Below are 10,953 nucleotides of genomic sequence, written 5' to 3'. Positions count from 1 at the left end.
CGAGGGAGCTGCGCGGCGCCCCAGCGGGCCCAGAGCCCGGCGCCTGGAGGGCGGGTCGGGTCTCCAGCCGCCAAGGTCACCCGCCAGCTGTGGTTTCGGGAGACAGCAGCTGCTTCTTCCAGTTTTAGCCTGTGGTTTACAGAGTGGAGGTTAAGCATGAAGCTATGGTCTCTGTTGAATAGTTATCTTCACGAAGAACTGCAGCATGCCCTCCTTTCTGCTCCACCGTCTGCCAATGACAGCACTCTCGGTGTGGGCCAGTGGCACCTTTCTAGAAGTTGCATTTTTAATATGGTCTTGTTCCTACAAATAACTTTGGTCCACTACCTTCATTCGATTTCTTCCAGAACTTTCTGTAGAACAGGCTTTGTGGGACACCTGAGGTTACATTACAACAAATAATCGGATCCCCCGCAGATCCCTTAGTGATCCAGCAGGTAGAGAACTAACAAGAGTAGGAGACAGTTCCTCTGAAAAAGTTAGCTTAAAGCAGACAGTAGCTAAGTGAAAAATCGCAGATGCAGATGTGTGGAGCAGATATGATTGCCATAAAAGGGAGAAGCTCCCGAATGACCTGGAAGTCTAGCATGACTGGAGAGGTCAGATTGGGGACCACATCTGCGCCCAGAGCCACTTATAGAAGGTTTTATGTGCAGAACTTTTGGAAGCTGGTCAAACAGAAGCTTCCACAATTTTCCTTTTCCATAAAGAATGGATAAATGATGAGTAACATGAAAGATGAACCTACTTGCAAAGAGGCCATTACAATAGTTCATGCAAGTGAGAATAGTAGCCTGGAATAATGCAGAGAATATGATGGGGGGGGGAAGACTCCAAAGACATTTAGGAAGTGAGCAAAACAGTTAAGAATAATTTCAAAACACACAGGATGGTAAAAGACAAAACAACAACAACACACACACTTAGACAAATTATACAGGGCTCTAGACAGTCACATAATGAGACCAAAAGAGGATATTCTTAGGAGAGGATCACAAAAGATACCCGTGAGCATATGTTCATATAAAATGGTGTTTATGGAAATGAACTCCAAGAAATGGAAATAAAAAGTTATATTTTACTTTGTTTCTTAAAAAAATTCTCCTTTGTCACTGCTTTTGATTTCTATACCTTTTGTCTTGTATGTACATTTATCTGTTTGGGGGAGGGTAAGAGAGAGAACAGAAATGGTGGGACAAAGGGTGAACAAATGCAGCAGTGATACATACTAGATATGATATTGAAAATGAACTAACTATACAACTTATAGGGAAAGAGGTCAAGAGGGAGAATCTGGGAGAAAACAAGGGAAGAAGTGACACTGCTCAAAAAGAAATGCATTTAGTACCTGACTTATGTTTTTTTTTTTCGGGGTCCAGTTGTGGGGCCTGAACTCTCGGCCTGGGCGCTGTCCCTCAGCTCTTCAGCTCAAGGCTAGCACTCTACCACTTAAGGCACAGCGCCACTTCCAGCTTTTTTCTTTTTGCTTATGTGGTGCTGAGGAATCGAACCCAGGGCCTCATGCATGCAAGGTAAGCGCTCTACCACTGAGCCACCTTCCCATCCCCAGTACCTGACTTATGTAACCAGAACCTCTCTGTATGTCAACTTTACAATAACAATAATAAAGTCACTTAAATAGGTAAAATAATAAAGTAATGATTACCAACATATTTTTTAAAAAAAGAATAATTTCTGAGGTTCACTTGTGACTAGCTGTGTGGGTGTTGATGTTAATTATTGAAATAAAATCAGAGAATAGCAGCTAAATGTCTACTTATACAGTGATTTTTTGATAGGGCAGAATAGAAAACTAGACTGTAAGAATGTGTGTGTGACAGAGAGAGAGTAATTGAGATTGAAGAGAGAGAGATTGAGAGGGAAATATTGAGAGAGAGAGAGAGAGAAAGAGAGAGAGAGAGATTGTCCTAGGGTTGGAACTTAATGGTCTAGGTGCTGTTCTGAGTTTTTGTGCCCAAAGCTGGAACTCAACCACTTAAGCTACAGGCTCACTTTTGATTTTTTGGAAGGTCATTGGAAATAAGTGTCTCACAGACCTTCCTGCCTCGGGTGACTTCCAATCTTGATCCTAGATTTTTGCCTACTGAGTAGGCAGGATTACAGGCATGAGCTACTGTTACCCAGTAAGACTGGAAGAATAAAATTAGGTAGGTTATGGAGCTTGGACTCAGGGCCTAGGTGCTATCCCAGAGCTTTTTCACTCAAGACTAGTGCTCTACCACTTAGAGAAGTTTATCTGATTTGGGAATGGGAAGAGGGATCACAGAAATGGTGAGACACAGAATGAACAAATGCAACAATGATACTCACCAAACACTATAGGGAGATAAGGGAAGAAAATGAGAGAGGGTAATAATGTTCAACAAGAATTGTATTCATTTTCTTAGTTATATAACTGTAACCCCTCTGTACATCACCTTTACAATAAGTAAAAGAATAAATTTAGGACTCTAGTTTAAAATGAATCACATAAATCAATGAGATTGTTTAGCAAGAAAAGGTTGAGAAGAGGTCTGTCACAAGGTCCAGACAACTGAGGATTCCAACATACACTGAGTGGGAGAGGAGATACGACATATACATCATCATCGTCACCATTATCATCACAAAATGTATGATTAGTAAAAAGGTGATATGACATGAATTTTATGAAGCCTAGTACCTTTTTTTCCATTCACTTCCTGACCTTTTACAAAGTACCTACTCCGTACTAGGCATTGTTCTAGCCACCAGGAATATAGTAATGAAGAAGAAAATTATCTTAACATGCTAAAATTATCTTACATGCTAATTGGGGGCGATAATCAATACTCAATAGTCTTAAATAGTGATGGCAAAATACAATGAGATAAAAATCACATGAGAGACGTAGAGAAGGTTGCTTTACTTAGAGTAAACAAGAATCTCTCTGCAGTTATTTAAGTTGAAACCTAAGTGAAAAGAAGTTGGAGGGCAGGCACAGTTGGCGCACGCTTGTAATCCTAGCTACTCAGGAGGCTGAGATCTGAGGACCACATTTCAAAGCTGGCTGGGGCAGAAAAGTCCATGAGACTCTTATCTCCAATTAACCACCAGAAAACCAGAAGTAGAGATGTGGCTCAAGTGGTAGAGTGCTACATTGAGCTGAAGAACTCAGGGACAAAACCCAAACCCAAAGTTCAAGCCCTAAGAATGACAAAAAAAAAAAAAAAAAGGATGATAACCCATTTTGTTTTGTTTTTTGGTCGGTTGTGAGGCTTGAATTCTGGGCTTGGGCTCAAGGTGAGTGCTCTACCCCTTGAGCCACAGCGCCACTTCCCCATTTTGTTTTGTTTTAAGGAAGAATATTCTTTTTTTTTTTTGGGGTCCGGTCGTGGGGCCTGAACTCTGGGCCTGGGCGCAGTCCCTCAGCTCTTCAGCTCAAGGCTAGCGCTCTACCACTTGAGCCACAGCGCCACTTCTGGCTTTTTTTCTTTTTGCTTATGTGGTGCTGAGGAATCGAACCGAGGGCCTCAGGCATGCAAGGCAAGCGCTCTACCACTGAGCCACCTTCCCAGCCCAGAATATTCTAATTGGAGAGACAAATGGCTTTGAGACTTTAAAAATCTTTAACAGTAAAAGAAAAAAAGTGCTGAAAGAAAGCCAATGTAGTAGGTATATAACAATAAAAAGAAAAATCAGTGAGAGATTAATAATTTCTGACATCTTATAAGATGATGGTAAAGAGTATGGCTGTTAAAGATCAGCATAGTATTACAGAGACAGAAAGTCCTTAGACATGAACAAAGAATATTGAAATACTAAGTGTAGATAGGTCAGTAAATAAATTACAAGGTAGAAGAGACCTTGTTGTTAATTAATTAGCTAATTAATTAATGGTCCTCGATTTGAACTCAGGCCCTGAGCCCTTTGCCTAAGCTTTCATGTACAAGACTAGTGCTCTACCACTTGAGCCACAGCTCCACTTCCAGCTTTATTTGGTAGTTAATTGGAGATAAGGGTCTTGGAATTTTCCTGCCTGGGCTGGCTACCAGTTATAGTCAAATCTCAGCCTCCTGAGTAACTAGAATTACAGGTGTGAGCCCCCAGTGCCTGGATGATATCTCTTCTTCAATATTTTATTTTGAATGATAATGCAATAACTTTTAAGTAATTATTTGACTAATAAATAATAAGTGAATAAAATATCATTATTCATAAGAAAGTAAAATCTAGCAAGTTAATGTGTTGTCATTGATCTTGTTTCTGCACATGACAGTACTATGGATAGCTAAGTGAAGTCTTTGGAAATGTTAACAAATTAGAGGTACAGAATATAAATTTCACTAAATATTAAACAACATGTCAAACTGTAACATTTATAGTTTATTCATTAAAGTTAGAGAGAAGAGTATATAAACTATATATTAAGCTGGTTTGGATACAGTTAACAGCTAAAAAAAAGAGCCATAGAAAGGAAACATGATAAAATTCAGTGTGAGCTTCACAAGTAGGAATTAATATGTAATTGATTATATTATATACAAATACTTCTCTTGTAAAAGGAAATCACGTTGGCTTACTTCATTATTATCATGTTTGATGAAATGACCAGTTTTGTTAGTAAATGAAATGTGAGAAATTATATGTTGTGCATAAGCTTTAGGATCCTACTCTGCCATGTTTGTTGTCTTCTCTCTGTCACTGATAAAATAATATTCTAAATAGTGGCTTCTTTTATGGATGTATCAGAATAAGAACCACTTAGAGCAAAGCCATTGCTGATCTTCAGTGGTACATAGGGAAAATGAGAATGTTGGAAGTCATCAGATTTGTGATGTGTAGTATTTTGTCAATGCGTTGCATGGCTCAAAAAGATTCATGGGTGTGGTCATTGGTGCACAAGATGACAGGAATCAAATAGAAGAGAAGTAGACTTCATTTTGATAAAATAACTACTAGCTTAGAGAGTGTGACTGCCTCATATGTGAAATGATATTTGGGCTCCCCAATCTTCTGAAGATAAGAAGCAGGTAGAAAGATATGCTTTTTAGATTGATCTAAGGCCAGAGCCAAGAGAACAGCGAAGCAGAAAGAATTCTCAGATGGCCAAATCTGGCCCTAATCAAGATTAACTCTGGACCTGGGCACTATCCCTCAGCTCTTTAGCTCAAGAAGAGCACTCTACCAATTTAGCCACAGTACCACTTCCGGTTTTCTGAGTGGTTTATTGGAGGGAAGAGTCTCACAGAGTTTCCTGCCCAGGCTGGCTTTGAACTGTGCTCCTCAGATCTCAGCCTCCTGAGTAGGTAGGATTAAAGGCATGAGCCACCGACACCCAGCTCAAGGCTGCTTGTACCTTCAGTCACCAGTAACTTCTACCCAAAGAAACTTCAAAAGAAGTATATATCTCTTTCTCTTTCATTGTAGTTACCCAGTCTGGATCCCATCATTGACTGTTGGAAGGTAAATAAAGTCTTTATAGCTCACCAGATCAAGATGATACATACATAGAACCAATATAGAGTTTGTTGCCTTGAGGTAGGATTATAGTTCAGACTGGAGAACTTAGATAGGAAGCTTGAGGAAAGGAAGGGGAAAGAAAGAAAGAGACTACAGCTTTATTCACAGATCATAGACTTTGAGTTAGAAATAATGACCTATAGGATTTTAGATTGTTTTTTTTCTTTCTTTTTCTTTTTTTTGTCAGTCATGGGGCTTGAACTCTGAGCCTAGGTGCTGTCCCTGAGCTCTTCAGCTCAAGACTTGCACTCTACCACTTGAGCCACTGCGCCACTTCCAGTTTTCTGAATGGTTTGTTAGAGATAAAAGTGTCACAGACTTTCCTGCCCAGGCTGGCTTTGAAACCACAATCCTCAGATCTCAGCCTCCTGAGTAGCTAGGATTACAGGTGTGAGCCACCAGAGTCCAGCTAGGTTGTTTCTACTAGTGAGAATATCTTGAGAAAAACAAAATGAGAACTGAATGTAAACCAAAGACATAAAATTATTTTTTGGGGGGGAGTCCGGTTGTGGGGCCTGAACTCTGGGCCTGGGCGCTGTCCCTCAGCTCTTCAGCTCAAGGCTAGCGCTCTACCTCTTGAGCCACAGTGCCACTTCTGGATTTTTTCTTTTTGCTTATGTGGTGCTGAGGAATCAAACCCAGGGCCTCAGGCATGCAAGGCAAGCACTCTACCACTGAGCCACCTTCCCAGCCCCAACTTTGACCCTTATTACAGATTTTATTTAATTTCCCTGTTGATATCAAGTTTAGCCAGGTGACTTGGTTTGGGAAATGGAGCATATAAAAGTATATACATCTATGTTAGATAGCTGTATATATATATATATACAGCTATCTAACATAGATATATATATATATATATGTACAAGATGGATGAGTCAAAAATGAAGGAGCTTTGAATTCCTTATAGATAGAATATCCTGCACAAAGCAGAGAGATGCAAAGTTCACAGTGTTAAATACAGAGTATGCAAAAGGAAGTGCTGCAGAAACTCTGGTGGGGACACAGACTGAATAGAGGGGAAGGGTGGGGAATCAGATTGAAAAGGCTAGTTCGGGTTTTTGAGAATTTGACATCTGGAACATTATCTTTTAGGCTATTAAGATTCATAAATTGTTTTCTTTTCTGTGCTCGTCTTGGGACCTGAACTAGGAGCTTGGATACTGTCCCTGATCTTTTTTTTTTTCCTCAAGGCTAGTGTTCTATCAATTGAGCCACAGCTTTACTCCAGCTTTTTGGCGGTTAATTAGAGATAATAGCCTCACAGATTTTCCTACCCCAGTTGGTTGTGAGCCACAACCCTCAGATCTCAACCTCCCGAGTAAGTAAGATTACCGATAAGAGCACACGTGCAATTTCTTCAAGGGCCCGGGCTTGGGGTGCCTTTCTTCCCCCATGGCCGGGACACCTGTCTTTTGACTTCCCCTTCTCGCCCTCACCAGGAGGTGGGGGCGACGGGCCTGGAGGGCTAGAGCCGGGCTGGGTGGACCCAGCGTACTTGGCTGAGCTTCCAAGGCCCTCCTGGTGGACCTGGAATCGAGCCAGGGGTTGGACCAGGTTCTGAGGTATGGGGGATTGCTCCTTGCCCTCTGCCATTTGAGTTCCATGGAGGAGTGGCGTACTGTGGACCTCAAGTTGGAGTGGGCCTAGTGCCCCAAGTCGGAGTGCAGCCCTTTCATCCTGAGGGTGAGGTGGGAGCCGGGGTGGAGAGCCACTCCGAGGGGGCTTCCCCTGGGCCCTGCACTGCCCACACTGATGCTGTGAAGCTGGAGAAGGAGAAGCAGGAGCAAAACCCTGAGGACAGCAAGGATCTGCATTAAGAACGTGAGCAATTTGCCAAGCTGCAGAAGCAGAAGAGGATCACTCTGGGATATACCCAGGATAATGTGGGGCTCACCCTGGGGGTTCTCCTAGGAAAGGTGTTCCGTCAAACCACCATCTGCCGCTTTGAGGCTCTGCAGCTTAGTTTCAAGAACAGGTGTAAGCTGAGGCCCCTGCTGCAGAAGTGGGTGGAGGAAGCTGATAACAATGAGAACCTTCAGGAGATATGCAAAGCAGAGACCCTTGTGCAGGCCCATGAGAGAAAGCAAACGAGTATGGAGAACCTTGTGAGAGGCAACCTGGAGAGCATGCTCCTGCAGTGCCCCAAACCCACACTGCAGCTGATCCACATTATTGCTCAGCAGCTCAGGCTGGAGAAGGATGGGAGTGCCCCACGCCCTGGCCCTGTGTCTAACCTTCTCTTTCCCCGCTTAGGGAAGGAGTGGTAGGGCTCCCGTCCTACCACTCCAGGGCTGTTGGCCTAAGGGGAATGACTCAAGTCCTGAGTTTATGGTCTAATGTCACTTTCTCCTGTGTTGTCAACTCCCAGGTGGTCCGAGTGTGGTTCTGTAACCGGCGCCGGAAGGGCGAACGATCAAGCAGTGACTATTCCCAACGAGAGGATTTTGAGGCAGCAGGACCTCCTTTCCCAGGGGGACTGTAGCCTTTCCTCTGACCCCAAGGCCCCATTTTGGAACCCCAGGCTACGGGACCCCTCACTTTGCTACACTGTACTCTGTCCCTTTCTCCGAGGCAGAAGCCTTTCGCCCTGTCCCTGTCATCACGGCTCCCCCATGCATCCAAACTGAGATACCTGCCCTTCCTAGAGATGGGGGAACAGAGAAAATGGCAAAGCTAGGGAAGGAGAGCCTGGAGTCTGTGCTAGGGCTTTTGGGATTAACTTCTTCATTCATTAAGGAAGGAATTGGAAGCACAAAAGGGGGGGGGTGGTCCTGGGGGGGAAGTGGTTAGAGGGAAGGTGAAGTTCAATGATGCTCTTGGTTTTAATCCCCATGTTATTCAACTTTGTTCTTGAATAAAGAAGCCTGGGACACAGTAGATAGATAATTCTGTCTTTAGTTTATCCTTTAGTTCCTGAAGTGGGAGCAGAGGTGGAGAAAACTAATGGTCCATACTAACTGCTTTCATACCATTCTGAAACAGAGGCTTCACCTAAATTGCTTTGTGTGTGTGCATGCACACGCACACCAGTACTGGGACTTAAACTCAGCTTCCTCATATTCTTGCTTGAGTTTAAGGTTCAAGGCTGGGGCTTCTTCACTGGTATCACCCCTTTCCTCATTCTCCCCATCCCTCCCATCTCTGCTCATTTTGCCTGCCCTTCCCCTAAGAACCTGACTACATTCCCAGAGCTTTCTAAGAACTAGGAAGCAAAGAGTAGCAAACCCACAAAAAAGTCAGGTCCACAAGAATAAGAACTCAGGGATGAATGAAGCTGCTTGTGCTTTATTTCATTTGGAAATAAAAAGTGAAGTTTGAAAAGCCAAAAAAAATCCACACGTGCATGCACACACACGCACACACAGAGACTGTGACCTAGAGGATAAAAATTTGAAGGCAACCCTAGCAAAAAGTCTGCAAGACTCCACATAAACAGAAAAGGCTTCAATTAACCACTGGAAAGCCAGAAGTGGCACTGTGGGCTCAAGTGGTAGAGTGCTAGTTTTGAGCAAAAGAAGCTCAGGGACAGTGCTCAGGCCCAGGACAGCAAAAAAAAAAAGGAAAAAAATTATATCTAAACCCAGAATAAAGCAGTTGCAGGGCATATGATTTTAATAATTGAATTGAATTGGAATGTTTACCATCCAAACCTGAAACCAATGCCCTTTTTATTTATTCTTATTTTTTACTTGCCAGTTGTGGGTCTTGAACTCTGGACCTGGGCATTATCCCTGAGCTCTTTTGCTCAACCCTAGCATGCTACCACTCTGAGCCACAGTGCCACTTCTGGCTTTCTGGTGGTTACTTGAACATAAGAGTCTCACAGACTTTCATGCCTAGGCTGGATTTGCACCATGATCCTCAGATCTCAGCCTCCTGAGTAGCTAGGATTACAAGCATGAGCCACCAGCATTGTATTGTATTGTATTGTATTTATTTATTTTGTCGGTTGTGGGGCCTGAACTCTGGGCCTGGGTGCTGTTCCTCAGCTCTTCAGCTCAAGGCTAGCACTCTACCATTTGAGCTACAACATCACTTCTGGCCTTTTCTGCTAAAGGGGTGCTAAGGAATCGAACCCAGGGCCTCATGCATGCAAGGCAAGCACTCTACCATTGAGTCATTTGATTCCCAGCCCATCATTTGATTTCTTGTTTCTTTGTTTTATTTAATTTGTGAATAACTTTAAAATACAAAAAATATAAATAACTTGTTCAAGTTAAAGAAAATTGCATACAATTTTAGATCTAAAAGTAACCATCACTAGCACCTAAATAAAATAAATTATTCTTTTTGCATATTTTCTCTGATGACTGGAGCCTAGAAACTTAGAGAAGTTTTACTGATTATGTGTTGATATTCATGATTGATAGTATAGAAATTGTTTCTTTTTTGTTCTCATCTTAGGGCTTAAACTCATGACCTGGGTGTTGTCATTGAGCCTCTTTTTGTTCAAGGCTAATGCTCCACCACTTGAGCCACAGCTCTATTTCTGTCTTTTAGGTGGTTGATTGATGCTCAGAGGCTGGCTTTGAGATCTCAGCTCCTGAGTTGCTTGGGTTATAGTCGTGAGCCACCAGCAGCTAGCAAGAAATAGTTTCTTTAGAGAAAAATAAGTAATTCTTGAGCCAGGGAGAACAATTATAATAATGTAAATTGAAGTCAGAATCGTATACTTTTATTCTGTTTGCATTTAGGCTTTGAAATATTTTTTTAGTAGATAAATTGACAACTGAAGTTGTTTTTATGATAGTACAAATGAAAATTATATTTTTACTTGCTAATAAAGATTTTGAGACTATACTTAATCTAAAAACAAATAAGGTTTTCTACCAGTATGATTATTTAGCATAAACTATAATTAATTATAAAATTTATACTAGAAAAATGAAAGCACTTGGTGGTCTGTGAATGTTTACTTCTGAATGCTTCACTGTCATCAGTTCAAATTAAATAGTTGAAGCACTTAATGTACAAAATTCAATGAATATTAAAAAGAAAAGAAACTAGCAATTTTTTTTCGGTTGTGGGTCTTGAACTCTGGGCCTGGGCACTGTCCCTCAGCTCTTCAGCTCAAGGCTAGCACTCTACCACTTGAGCCACAGCTCTACTTCTGGTTTTCTGGTGGTTAATTAGAGATAAGAATCTCATGGACTTTCTTGCCCGGGCTGGCTTTGAACCACAGTGCTCCTATCTCAGCCTCCTGAGTAGCTAGGATTACAGGCGTAAGCCACTGGCGCCTGGCAGAAACTAGCAATTTTTTTGGGGGGTGGGTGGGAGGGTCTGGTCGTGGGGCCTGAACTCTGGGCCTGGGCGCTGTCCATCAGCTCTTCAGCTCAAGGCTAGTGCTCTACCATTTGAACCACAGCGCCACTTCCGGCTTTTTTCTTTTTGCTTATGTGGTGCTGAGGAATCGAACCCAGGGCCTCATGCATGCAAGGCAAGTGCTCT

The 10,953-nt window shown here is 42.4% G+C and overlaps 1 pseudogene; it reads left to right on the top strand.

The window, feature by feature from the left end:
* The first annotated feature begins 518 nt into the window (after nt 1-518).
* Nucleotides 519-8,132, top strand: LOC105988332 (annotated as a pseudogene).
* The last annotated feature ends 2,821 nt before the right edge of the window (nt 8,133-10,953 follow it).

This window comes from Dipodomys ordii, unplaced genomic scaffold (assembly GCF_000151885.1).
Source record: "Dipodomys ordii isolate 6190 unplaced genomic scaffold, Dord_2.0 Scaffold48, whole genome shotgun sequence".
Classification (NCBI taxonomy): Eukaryota; Metazoa; Chordata; class Mammalia; order Rodentia; family Heteromyidae; genus Dipodomys; species Dipodomys ordii.
Note: the sequence above shows the minus strand (reverse complement) of the source record. Positions and strands in the feature narration are given on the sequence as shown.